The 14,181-nt window shown below is 32.3% G+C and overlaps 1 protein-coding gene across 4 annotated transcripts in view; it reads left to right on the top strand.

Moving 5' to 3' along the window:
• Positions 1–14,181, top strand: part of AGBL1 (AGBL carboxypeptidase 1) — a 1,019,050-nt gene that overhangs the window by 402,576 nt on the left and 602,293 nt on the right. The gene's annotated exons all lie outside the window — the stretch shown is intronic.

Genomic DNA, 14,181 nt, shown 5'->3' with positions numbered 1-14,181 from the left:
GTTGATTAAAAACCAGAATCCTAAAATATGCTGCTTGCAAGAAACTAATTTGAAGCAGAGAGATACATATAGAGTAAAGGTAAAAGGTTGGAGAAAAATATATTTTGCTTCAGCTGAAGTAAAAAAAAAGCAGGGGTAGCAATCCTTATCTCAGACAAAGCAGTAGCAAAAATAGATAGCATTAAAAGAGATAAGGAAGGAAACTCTATCCTCCTAAAAGGTACCATAGACAATAAAGTTATTTCAATACTGAATATATATATGCACCCAGTGGGACAGCACCCAAATTCTTGGAGGAGAAGCTGAAAGAACTACAGGAAGACATAGACAGTAAAATTCTACTAGTGGGAGACCTCAACCTCCCTCTCTCAGATCTAGATAAATAGAATCATAAAATAAACAAGAAAGAAGTTAACGAGGTAAATAGATAGAAAAATTAGATATGGTAGACTTATGGAGGAAACTGAATGGGGATAGAAAGGAATATATCTTTTTCTCTGCAGTACATGGAACTTATACAAAAATTGACCATGTACTAGGACATAAAAACCTAATGATCAACTGCAGAAAAGCAGAAATAATGAATACATCCTTCTCAGATCACAATGCAATGAAAATTGATATGGTTAATTATTCTTGTGATTTTACCATTATTGAGCTAGCCTTGCATTCCTGGCATAAATCCTACCTGTTCATAATTTTTTATCTTTATGATATATTGCTGCAAACTTCTTGTTAATATTTAATTTAAAAATTTTGGATCAATATTCATTAACAAAAATAATCTATAGTTTCTTTCATCTTGTACTTGATCTTCCTGGTTTAGGTATTAGCACTAAATTTATCTTGTAAAATGATATGTTAGTATTCCTTCTTTTCCTATTTGTCTACATATGTTATGCAACGTTTGAATTAAATTTTCTTTAAATGTTTGGTAGAATTTATTTGTAAGCCATCTACTCATGGATTAGTTTTTTCCTCATTAATGACTTGTTTAAATTTTTTTTTTCTAAATATTACATTTCCTCTTCTGGTAATCTGGACAATTTATATTAGGGTCAACATCCATCCATTTAACTTAGATTGCTAAATTTATTAGAATTTAATTGGGAAAGATAACTTCAAAATTATTTTTATTTCATCTTTAATTGAGGTAATTATATCCTTTTATATTTTTGAGACTGGTAATTTTTTTCTTTTTAAAATGAAATTAAATTATGACATGGATTTTTATTGTCTTAATCATAAAACCACTTATAAGTTTTATTTATTAGAGCAATATTTTTCTTAATTTCAGTTTTGCTAATCTTTCTTTTGATTTTTCAGGATTTCCAATTTGGGGATTTTAAAGTTATTTTTTGTAGGGTTTTTTTTTTGTTCACATCACCAATTCATTGATTTTAAATTTCTCTATTTTAGTGAATTAAGATTTTAGAGATATACATTTTCCCCTAAGTATGGCTTTGACCGTGTCCCATAAATTTTAGTTTATATTTTCATTTTTGTCATTCACTTTCATAAAATTATTTATGGCTTCTATGATATGTTCTTAAACCCTGAATAAAAAGATTAGGTCATTTAGGTTCCAATTAAATTTTAATGTATTTTGTAGGACCTTTAATTGAATATAGTTTTTTTTTGCTTCATTCTATCAAAAGGATATCCTTTATGTTTCTGCTTTTCTGTATTTGATTATACATTTTATATGCCCTAATAAATGTCAATTTTTTTGTGGCAATGCTTTGAATAGATAAGAAAATGATATACTCCTTCGTATTTCCATTATTTTCTCCAGAGGTGTATCATATCTAACTTTTCTAAAATTCAATTTGTCTTCTTTATTTTAAGTTGCCTTTATCTAGTTTGGGAGGATTTTAAGTCACCCACTTTTTTCCCTGTAACTCATTTAAGTTTTCCTTTAAGAATTTGAATGATGCCATACTATCTGATACTCATATATTAATAATATTAATATTACTTCATTGTCTGTTTTATGTGTGGATTCATCCCATTCCCTTTCACAGTTGTGAAAATTAACATATTTCCCTTCAAACTATTTTTTCTCCATTTAACCCTCTCTCTTTTTAAATTTTGCCCTTTCTCAAAAGTCTATTGTGCTTCTGACCACTTCCTCCCTTAATCTTCTTTCTTTGTTTCTTTTTGTTTTAGTTTTTTTTGTAAGTCAAATGGGGTTAAGTGGCTTGCCCAAGGCCACACAGCTAGGTAATTACTAACTGTCTGAGACTGGATTTGAACCAGGTACTCCTGACTCTGGGGCCAGTGCTTTATCCACTGCACCACCTAGCCACCCACAATCTTCCTTCTTTCTATGAGACCCAGTCCCTTTCTATGATGCCCTGTAGTACAATATAGATTCCCTAGCACAAATCGGTGGATCTCTTGTGTCCTTTTTGCATCAGTTTTGATGAGAGTAAGGTTCAAAAATGATCTGCCATTACCTATTTTCCCCCTCCATTGCAAAAACGCTTGTTTTTTGAACTCTTTTATGTGAAATAATTTTCTTCATTCTTCCTTTCTCTTTCCTTTTTCCCCTCTACATTCTTTTTTTTTTTTTTTTGGTTTTGTTTTGTCTTTTAGGTTTTTTTTTTTTTTGCAAGGCAAATGGGGTTAAGTAGCTTGCCCAAGGCCACATGGCTAGATAATTATTAAGTGTCTGAGACCGGATTTGAACCCAGGTACTCCTGACTCCTGACTCCAGGGTTGGTGCTTTATCCACTGCACCACCTAGCCGCCCCTTATGTTCTTCTTTCTTACCCCTCAATTTGAGTTTTAAAAAATCATCCTATCATATTCAAGTCACACACATAGCTTCTGTATATATATATATATATATATATATATATATATATATATATATATATGTATGATATTCTTCTAATTGCCTTATTAATGATGAATTTCTCCACAGCAACATTATCATAGGATTGTTAATAATCCGATAGAGAAATTTGAACACTTTAGCCTTGTTGTTTCCCTTATGATTTCTTTTTCATGTTTGCCTTTTTATGCCTCTCTTGAGCCTTGTATTTGAAAGTCAAATTTTCCATTCACAGTTAGTCTTTTCATCAGAAATAACTAAGTCCTCTATTTCATTAAATAACCACTATTGCTCTTTGAACAATTACACTTAGTTTTGCTGGATAGATTATTCTTGGTTATAATCCTAGCTACTTTGCCTGCTGGAATATTATATTCTGAGCCCTCTGATCCTTTAATGTAGAATCACTATATCTTGTATAATACTCACTTTAAGTTCATATTTGAATCACTTCTTTTTTGGGTGCTTGCAATATTTTCTCCTTGATGCAGGAGTTATGAAATTTGGCTATAATATTTCTTAGATTCTTCATTGTGGAGTTTCTTTCAGAATGTTAGTGATAGATTCTTTCAATTACTATTTTACTTTCTGGTTCTCAGGTTGTAGGATAGTTTTCCTTGATAATTTTTGAAAAATGATCTCTATGCTCCATTTTATTATGACTTTGATGAAGTCTAATAATTCTTAAATTATCTCTCCTCATTTATCTTCAAAATTTCAGTAAAAAAATCATTCTTAGATTATCTATCATCAATCATATTTCCTGGTAAGCTCTCTTTTCCATTGAGATACTTCATATTTTCTTTTTTTTCATTCTTTTAACTTTGTTCTCTCTCTCTCTTTCTCTCTCTCTCTCTCTCTCTCTCTCTCTCTGTGTGTGTGTGTGTGTGTGTGTGTGTGTGTGTGTGTGTGTGTGTGTGAGAGAGAGAGAGAGAGAGAGAGAGAGATGGAGTCAATAGCTTCTATTTATTGAATTCCAATTATTGAGGAAAAATTTTCTTCAGTGAGCTTTTTTCATTTGGACTATTGTACTCTTGACAAATCTACTTTGACCAATTCTGCTCTTAAAGACATTCTCCTCTTCTTTTTTTATTTCTCTTTTACCATATGCCAATTATGCATTTTAAAATATTGTTTCCTTGCATATATTTTGCCTCCTTTACTAAGTTGTTGACTATTTTCATAATTTTCTTTAATTGCTCTTATTTATTTTTCCAATTATCCTTCTAATCCTCTTACATGATTTTTAAAATCCTTTTTGTTCTCTTCCAGGAATTCTTTGTTTGTCCTTTAAAGAAATCACCCAAAACCAAAGTTTTATATGTAACTATTTTCACTTTGTTCTCTTCTGAGTTTGTGACTTGATCACCTTTGTCACTCTAGTAACTTTCTCTGGTCAGTTCTTTTATTGTTTTTGCTCATTTCCCCAATCTATTTCTTGACTTTTAGCTTTACATTAAATTTGGGCTCTGCTTCATGTTGGAGGGAATAATGTCCTAAGCTTCATGTCTTTCTTATTGTTGTTTTCAGAACTAACACTGGGGATCTTTGGCTCTTCACTACACCCAAACTGATGTGATCTGGAGCAAGGTGCAGCCAGTATAGAGTACCCAGGAAGCAACCTTGTTTTCCCATAGCCATCAGTGTCAGCACTCCTGACCCTAGACTGTGATTCTGTTTAGCTACTGTTTTGAAGCCACAATCTCTTTCTTGTTGTGAAAACTAGAATTCCTATTCTTCTCTGCCCTAGAACTACCACTAGGCCCCAGATATTCTGCAGCTGCAAGTGATATTGCTCCTTTTCACCCTGGAACTGAGATCTAGAATTGTTTTGGGCAATGTAATAGGGTCTTGAATAGATTGTCAGTATAGAGTCCCCTGTACACACTCTCTGAAGGTTGAGAGTTCCCATAGCTACTGCTACCATCAATATTACTGCCTCTAAGCCCTACTGTAGTATTGGTGCTATGAATCTTTTCTAATGACTTTCAACATTGTCTTGAAAATGGTTTTACCCATCCTTTTGTTTGGAGTACTCTTACTCCAGAATTGATTTGAAACATCATTTTAGAGTTGTTTAGAGGGAAATTTTGGAAAACTTGAATCATTAATTCTCTCCTCCACCAATTTGGCTTCACCTCCAATTTCCCCCATTTTCCCCCCCATATTATATAATGCAATATTTGGCACAGTAAATAAAAATAAAAATAGTTGATGTTCAATTAGGAAGCAGTTAGGAACACTAGTTGAGTAAAAATTAAAGAAAAATTGGATAAGACTTGAATTTTTTTCTGTTAGCTGAAAGGTAAGATTATTATTCACTAAGTCTCCAGAAAAGGAACCAGATCCTCACCTGCATCTGAAGTCTGAAGAAGTTTTTGTAGACTCTTTTAAACTAGCATCATGAAATAATGTGGATATTATTAAGCAAGGATTCCCTTGAGGCGGAGCAATGATACAACCTTGTAGTTTTATTACTGAATTTGTTTGACATAAAGCAGGACTTTCCTAAATTAACTCCCTCTGATTACTAGAAAGATAGAGAAAATTAGATAAAACTGATTTATGGGATAGAAGAATTTGTTGAAAAAAAAGAAACAAACAAACCCTTTTCATGTTTACCTCTTCTGTCCCACTACCTAATCTAACAAAAAAAATCATGTTATGAAATCTTGTATTTATACAGTACAAGTCTCCAAAGAGCTCAGCATGCCATATAGATTTGTTTTAAGAACTCATTAATTCTCACAATTTTTACTTAAGAAGATTTCACAGCAGTGTCATATAAGTATATAAATAATGAAAACATTATTTTAAAAAGTATATGTATAACATTTTCAAATTTAACATTTATTCCTCACGAACAAGTTGTTTTTTTCTGAACCCCCCCTCCAAAGCTTTCATGTTACTAATATTATCACATTTAGAAACCTCATGATAAAACTTTTTAAAAAATTACATTGATCCAAAAAGGATCACCTGCTCTTAGCTATTTCTATTCAACCACTTCCTTTTATTCCAAGGTGCCTCCACCCACCACTCCTTTCTAATTTTCTCTTAGCTTTTATTTCTTTATTGTTCAATTCTCAGGGTTGTTCTTTTGACTAGTTCATATATTAGGCCCACTCTATTTCTATCATGGTCATAGTTGCAGATGGTCCTTAGTGCTTCAAATCCCATGATACTAATTAGTTGAAGTTCCCTTGTTCTTTTCTTCTTTTTCCTTTATAGGGCAGCTATACAAAAGAATAAAATGATTATTTCTTTGTTTTGTCCTTCCAGAATTTATAACAACTCTATAACTTAGGTAATGGCAAGTTTTAAAAATCTCACTTTTATGGTTGCCAACAGGACTATGAAACTAAAAGATTTGGGAGTATTTCCCCAGTTAGCAATGTCAGCTGCAAAGCCTTCCATTTCCCTCCACCCCCCCCCCCTCCATAACACTCCCTCCCAAGATACTTAGAAAGTGATAAATGAGAGAAAACAGGCTAAGAATTCAGTAATGTTCACTATAGCACCAAAGATTCTAGAGTACCAATAGAGAGTTTGCACTTCCAGTCATCATAAGGAGAATAGAAGTTGTGGAAGAGGAAGAGAACACAGGAAATTATATAATATCTGGGCAATTCTTAAGATGTTCTATACTTGCTAAATTTTCTTTTTTCCCTTTTTAAAAAAATTCATCTTTTTTTTAACATTCATCCATATGCACATGTATATTTTTAAGTTACAAAATTTCCTTCCACCCATCCTTCCCACTCCCCTCCCCTCAGCGATGAACAGTCATTGTACATTCATATTTTTGATAAACATGTTTACAGATTAGTCATTTTTGCTATAAGGAATTAGAATTAAGGGAAAGAGATACATAAGAGATAATTTTTATAAAGTGGTCATCATATTCTGAAGGGTTTTTTTGGTTTGATTTTGTTTTTGTTCCTCTGGATGGGGATAACATTGTCTACAGCTGATCTAACATGGTTGTCCTAGATCTCTGAACTGCTGAGAAGAGCTGCTTCCATCAACATTGTTGTTTTTAATGTTTATATTGTTCTCTTGGTTCCAATCCTTTCACTCAGAAATCAGATCCTGTAACTCATTCCTTATTTCTCTAGAGTCCAACCATTTTTATTTTCTTATAGAACAATTATATTCCAAACTTGCTAGATTTTCCAAAACGAGTTGAAACAAAAAGTAGATGTTTTCATTGAGACTGTTGTCAAAGTTTTGGGGGATTCAAATAATGGGAATGAAGTCAATGCATATTAAATGGAACCAGACCCTACGAGGGGTGATGATTGCAAAAATAAGCAATGGGTAAGAATTGTAGAAATGACCAGTTGGTAATTGTGTGAGTTACTGTGGCAGTCCTTACTACAGATTTTGCTATTATCCCTTTTACTTCTCACATCGTTGCAATGAGTCAGAATGTTCATATGTGTCTGTGCAGGGTATTCATGCAAGTCTAAGCAAGTCTGATATCACTTCACTAGAGACCTATGCTATATACCAGAATTAGAAGAGGAGCACAATGGAGAAGTGGTAATGTTATAAGTGTATTAGTCAGTCTTGCTTCTTCTTTTTTTCTGTCCCTGCAAAGACTGCCTGGTAGCAATGGCTGGACACTTGCAATTATCCCATATTGATGCCTGGTGTCTTATGTTCATCAGTATAAGGTTGAGGAAAAACGATTGGTTGGTTGAATGGTTGATTGAATGGTTGATTGATTGGTTCTTTTCCTTTGTTATCAACTAAGGCTAAAATGACATTACTAGGTTGGAGACAAGTTGCAATGTGTCCAATTGTGCCTAATCAGGTCATTATGAGTTCAGAATGCTTTACCACAGACTGGGCATAAATTGTCCACATGAAAATCTGGCTTTTAAGGTTATGTGCTTCATGTTTCCTTTGAGCTGCTAAAATTCTGCTTTGCTCCTAAAGCACAGCACCATGTGTCATTATCCCCCATGATGTGTAATCAATTCCAAAATTCTTAAGAGAGACAGAAGTATTGTTTCTTCCTTCTTTCTTTTTCTTCTCCTCCTCCTTCTCCTCCTTCTTCCCCTTCTTTCTTCTTTTTTTCTTTTTATTTATTCATTTTAAACATATTTTTATTTTATTTGTTTTTCCAACAACATGCAATGGTAGCTTTCACAATCATTTTTTGGCAAGGTTTTTGAGTTTTACAATTTTCTCCTTCTCTCCCTTTCCACCTCCTTCCCCTGATAGAAAGCAATCTAATGTAGCCTCTACATGTATTATTATATTAAATATAGTTTCATATAAATCACATTGTGAAAAGGAATAAAATCCAAATGGAAGAAAAAACCATGAGATAAAAAATGACATAATACATGAAATCTTTTAAAGAATGAAGATACTTAACTTTGGTATTCATTTAAACTCCATAGTTCTTTCTCTGGATATGGATGTATTTTCCATTACAAATCTTTGATTATTGTACTGCTGAAATGAATATATCTTTCAAAGCTGATCATCATCCCATGTTGTTGTTGGTGTGTATAATGTTCTTGTGGTTCTACTCATTTCAATCAGGATCAATCCATATAAATCTTTCCAGACTTTTTTGAAATCTTGCCTCTCATGATTTCATCTAGAACAACAGTGTTCCATCACATTCATATACTAAAATTTGTTCAACTATTCCCAAATTGATGGGCATCCTTTCATTTTTCTAATTCTTTGCCACCACGAAAAGAGCTGCTATGAATAGTTTTGTCCTTGTGAATTTTTTGTCCTTTTTTGTGATGTTGTTTATTTATCTATTCATTCATTCATTCATTCATTCATTCATTTATTTATTTATTTTAGGTTTTTGCAAGGCAAATGGGGTTAAATGGCTTGCCCAAGGTCACACAGCTAGATAATTATTAAGTGTCTGAGACTGGATTTGAATCCAGGTACTCCTGACTTCAAGGCCTGTGCTTTATCCACTATATCACCTAGCCACCCTGTGATGTCTTTTAGATAGAGACCTAGAGGTGGTATTACTAGATCAAATGGTATGCACTGTTTTTTGCCTTTTGGGCATAATTCCAAATTGCTCTCCAGAATGATTGCATCAGCTCATGATCTCACCAACAATGCATTATTGTCCCAGTTTTCCCACATCCCCTTCAACATTGGACATTTTCCTCTCTGTTCACATTGGCCAGTTTGATGTATGTGAGGTGGCACCTCAGAGTTGTTTTAATTTTCATTTCCCTAATCAATAAGGATTTAGACAATTTTTCATATAACTATATATAGTTTTAATTTCTTCCTCTGAGAACTGTCTTTTTATATCCTTTTACTATTTGTTAGTTGGGAATTAACTTGTTTTCTTATAAAATTGACTCAGGTATCTATATATTTTAGAAATGAGTCCTCTGTCAGAAACACTAATTGTTTAATTGTTTCCCATTTTGATGCATTCTTTTTCATCTTAGTTACATTGGGTTTTTTTGCGCAAAACCCTCATTTTGATGTAATCAGAATTCTCCATTTTGTCTTTTATAATATTCTCTATCTATTATTTGCTCATAAATTACTTCCCTTTCCATTGATCTGACAGATAAGCTATTTCTTGTTCTCCTGTTCTCTTGTTCTCCTTGTTCTCTTGTTCTACCCTATTATGTATAAATCCTACTCATTTCAACTTCATCTTGGTATAGTGTGTGAGATGCTAATCTATGCCTAGCTGCTATACTATCTTCCAGTTTTCAAAGTGGTTTTCATCAAAGAGTGAGATCTGGTCCTAGAAGCTGGAATCTTTGGATTTATCAAACAGCAAATTACTATAGTCATTTATGATTGGTTTCTTTTGTACTTAGTCTATTCCACTGGTCCACCACTCTATTTCTTAACCAGTACCTAACAGTTTTGATAACTGATACTTTAAATTATAATTTTGGATATGGTATGGTTAGGTCTCCTTCCTACGCATTTTTTTATTAATTCCCTTGATATTCTTGATCTTTTGTTCTTCTATATGAATTTAGTGATTATTTTTTTCTAATTACATAAAATAATCTTTTGGAAATTTGATTGGTGTGGCATTGAATAAGCAATTTAATTTAGATAGAATTATCATTTCTGTTGTTTTAGCTTGGTCTTATCATGAGGAACTGACATTTGTCCAGATTTTTAGATTTTATTTTATTTGTGTGAATAATATTTTATAATTGTTTTCATATAGTTGCTGAGTCTGCCTTGGCAGGTAGAAGTTGAAGTATTTTAGGTTGTCTCCTGTTATTTTGAATGGAATTTCCCTTTCTATGTCTTGCTGCTGTGTCTTGTTAGTAATATATAGAAATGCTAATGATTTTTGTGAGTTTATTTTCTATCTTGCAACTTTGCTAAAGTTGCTAAATGTTTCAAGTAGTTTTTTTAGATGATTTTTTAGAGTTCTCTAAGTATACCATCATACCATCTGCAAAGAGTGAGAATTTTCTTTCTTCTAATTCCTTCAATTTCTTTTCTTCTCTCTATTTTGCTAAATTTAATATTTATCATATAATATTGTAAATACAGGTAATAAAGGGCATCCTTGTTTAATGCCTAATCTTGTTGGCAATGCTTCTAGCTTCTCTTCATTATTTATAATGCTTGCTGATAGTTTTAGATTAATACTGCTTATAGTTTTAAGGAAAGCTCCATTTGTTCCTATGTTCTCTAGTGCTTTTAATAAGAATGGGTACTATATGTTGTCAAAAACTTTTTCAGCATCTATTGAAATAATCATATAATTTTTAATAAGTTTGTTTTATATATATGATCATTTTTGATAATGATTTTACTAATATTGAACAAATCCTACATTCCTGGTTTAAATCTTATTTGATCATAATGTATTTTGCTAGCAGTAATTTGCTGTTTTATGGAAACTATGGAAATTGGTCTATAATTTTCCTCTTTTTTGATTCTTTCTGCTTTAGGTGTCAGTACCATATTGGTATCATAGAACAAATCTGACAGAGCTCTTTCCTCACCTATTTTTTTAAATAGGTTATATAAAATTGGAAGTAATTGTTCTTTGAATATTTATTAAATTGTGAATTCATCTGCTCCTGCTAATTTTTTCTTAGGGAATTAATTCATGACTTGTTCAATGTCTTTTTTTTCTGAGATGGGGTTATTTAAGTATTTAATTACCTCTCCTTTTAACCTGAGTAGTTTATATTTTTGTAAATATTCATCCATTTCACTAAGATTGTTAAATATATTGGCATACAGTTGGGCCAAATAGCTCTAAATTATTACTTTAATTTCCTCTTCTTTGGAGGTGAATTCGCCTTTTTTATTTTTGATACTGGTAATTTGGTTTTCTTCCTTTTTAATCAAATTAATCAGATTAATCTATTTTATTGATTTTTTCTTAAAACGAACTTAGTATTATTTGTTAGTTCAATAGGTTTTTTACTTTTAATTTTATTAATTTCTAGTTTCATTTTTCAAAAATTTAATTTGGTGTTTAATTGGAGATTTAAAATTTTCTCTTTTTCTAGTTTTTTTAAGTTGCATTCTCAATTTATTGATCGCCATTTTCTCTATTTTATTTACATATGCTTTTAGAAATATATTTCCCCTAGTGATTGCTTTAGCTGCAACAAGTTTTAGTATGTTGTCTCCTTATTGTAATTGTCTAGATGAAGTTGTCACTTATTTCTATGATTTGTTGTTTGATTCACTCCTTTATTAGTTTATTTAGTTTCTAATTCATTTTAGATCTATCTCTCCATAGACCTTTATAATTTTTAACTACATTATAGCCTGAAAAAATGCATTTATTATTTCTACCTTTCTGCATTTGATAAGGATTTTATACCCTAATACTTGCTCAATTTTTGTGTAGGTGCATATACCACAGGAAAAAAAAAAGTATATTCCTTTCTATCCCTCACTCAATTTCTCAAGATGTTTATCATATCTAACTTTCATAATATTCCATTCACCTACTTAATTTCCTTCTTATTTATTTATTTGTTTGTTTGTTTGTTTGTTTGTTTGTTTGTTTTATGCTTGGATTTTTTTAATTTTGACAGAGTGAGGTTGAGATCTCCTACCCAGTAGAGTTTTGCTCCTATATTGTCCTGTAAATCATTTACCTTCTCCTCTAGTAATTTGGATGTTATACTGCTTGTTGCATACATGTTTGGTATTGACATTAAATCATTTTCTGTGGTACCTTTTAAGAAGATAGAGTTGCTATTGCTTTGTCTGAGAAAAGGATTGCTACCCCTGCTTTTTTTCACTTCAGCTGAAGCATAATATATTTTGCTCCATTTTTTTCTTTACTCTATGTGTATCTCTCTGCTTGAAATGTGTTTCTTATAAACAACATATTGTACAATTCTGGTTTTTAATTCACTATGCTATCCATTTTTATTTTATAAGGGAGTTCATCACATTCATGTTTACAGTTATAATTGCTAACTCTTTATTAACCTCCATGCTCTCTCCCCTCCACTTCCACTTCCCCACCCCCTCACCCTATCCCTTCTCACCAGTGTTTGTTTTTGAGTACCATCTCCCTCAATCTGTCATCCTTTCTATTGGCCACACTTCCTTTTCTTCCCTCTTTCCCTTTTCCCCATCTTCCTTCCCTCCCTTCTATTTTCTCTCTTTCTCTTCCCCCCTCCACTCCTAATACCCTCTGTAGAGGGTAAGATAAATTGCTACACCAAACTGAATGCATGTGTTATTCTCTCTTAAGTCAAATCCAATGGGAGTAATGTTCAAGTAGTTCTCACCCCCTCTTTTTCCCCCTCTGCTTCAATGGGTCCTTTACACCTCTTCATGAGATGTAATTTACCCCATTCTACTTTCCCTTTCCTCCTGTCTCATCACAATCCCCTCCCTCTTGTGTTACCTTAATCTTTAAAACTCATTCCATAAAAATCAACCATACCTTCAGCTTAAGTATATTCCCTCTAATAGAGTTACAATTCTCAGAGAGTTTTGAGAATTTTCTTCCCAGGTAGTGATGTAATTAGTTTAATCTTGTTGGATAGCAGTCTTTTGCTTTTCACCTGTTTAACTTTTCATGTATCTCTTGAATCTCCTCATTGAAGATTATTTTTTCTGTTTAGCTTTTTTCATCAAGGAAAGTTTGAAAGTCACCAAATTGAAAGAATAAGCCCAATTTTTCTGGATAATTGATTCTTGGTGGTAATTCAAACTCCCTTGACCTCCAGAATATCATACTCCAAGCACTTCAATCCTTTGATGTTGATGCAGCTGCTTCTTTCTGGCTGCTTGCAGGATTTTCTCCTTGATATGACAATTCTGAAGTTTGGCTATAGTACTCCTTGTTGTTTTCATTTTGGGATCCCTTTCAGGAGGTGATTGATGGATCCTTTTGATAACTATTTTGCCCTTTGATTCTAGGATACTAGAACAATTCTTCTGGATGATTTTCTGAAGAGTGGAGTCCAGGTTCTTTTTTTGATCAAGGCTTTCAGGGAGGCCAGGCTCTTTTGATCAAGGCTCTCAGGTAGTCTAATAGTTCTTAAATTACAAAACAAAACAAAACAAAACACACACATAAAAACAACAACAACAACAACAAGAATAACAACAACCCTTCAGAATCTGATGAACACTTCAAAAAATTATTTCTTTTTTATCTCTTTCCCTTAAACCTAATTCCTTATACCAAAAATGACTAATCAGTAAACATTTTTAATCAAAATATGTATGTACGATGCTAACTGACTGTTCACCATGGGGGTGGTGGGAAGGGAGGGTGTAAGGAAATTTTGTAACTTAAAAATATGCATATGCTTATGGATGAAAATAGATAAAAATAATTATTCTTAAATTATCTATTCTGGATCAATTTTCCAGGTTAGTTGTTAAGGTATATACATTTTTAAATTTTTTTCATTTCTTTGATTCTTTTTAATATAGTCTTGATTTCTCACTAAATCATTAAATTTCTTTATTCCTGTTCTGTTTCTTAGGTAGGTATTTTCTTCATTTAGATTTTTGCATCTCCTTTTCCATTTGGTCTATTTTATTTTTATTATCTTTTTCCAGTTGCACAATTGTATTTTTAAAGGACTTGTTTTCTTTTGACGCTTTCTGTTGCAAGATGGTAGTTTTCTCTCACACTTCTTTCCCCAATTTTACCATTTGAATTTTAAAACACTTTCTGAGCTTTTCTAGGAAGTCTTTCTGGGCTGCAGACCAGCTTATCTTCCTCTCCATAGTTTCATATATAACATACCTTCTGCTCTCCTTTTCTGATTTTGTGTTTTGCCCATTCTCATCTCCAAGATAACTTTCAGTGGATCCTGGTATTTCCTCCTACCAGATGATCTTTGGAATTTTCCTCA

The sequence above is a fragment of the Macrotis lagotis genome, chromosome 4 (genome assembly GCF_037893015.1).
Source record: "Macrotis lagotis isolate mMagLag1 chromosome 4, bilby.v1.9.chrom.fasta, whole genome shotgun sequence".
NCBI classification, from domain to species: domain Eukaryota; kingdom Metazoa; phylum Chordata; class Mammalia; order Peramelemorphia; family Peramelidae; genus Macrotis; species Macrotis lagotis.
The sequence above is the reverse complement of the archived record's forward strand: the minus strand, read 5'-3'. Positions and strand labels throughout refer to the sequence as shown.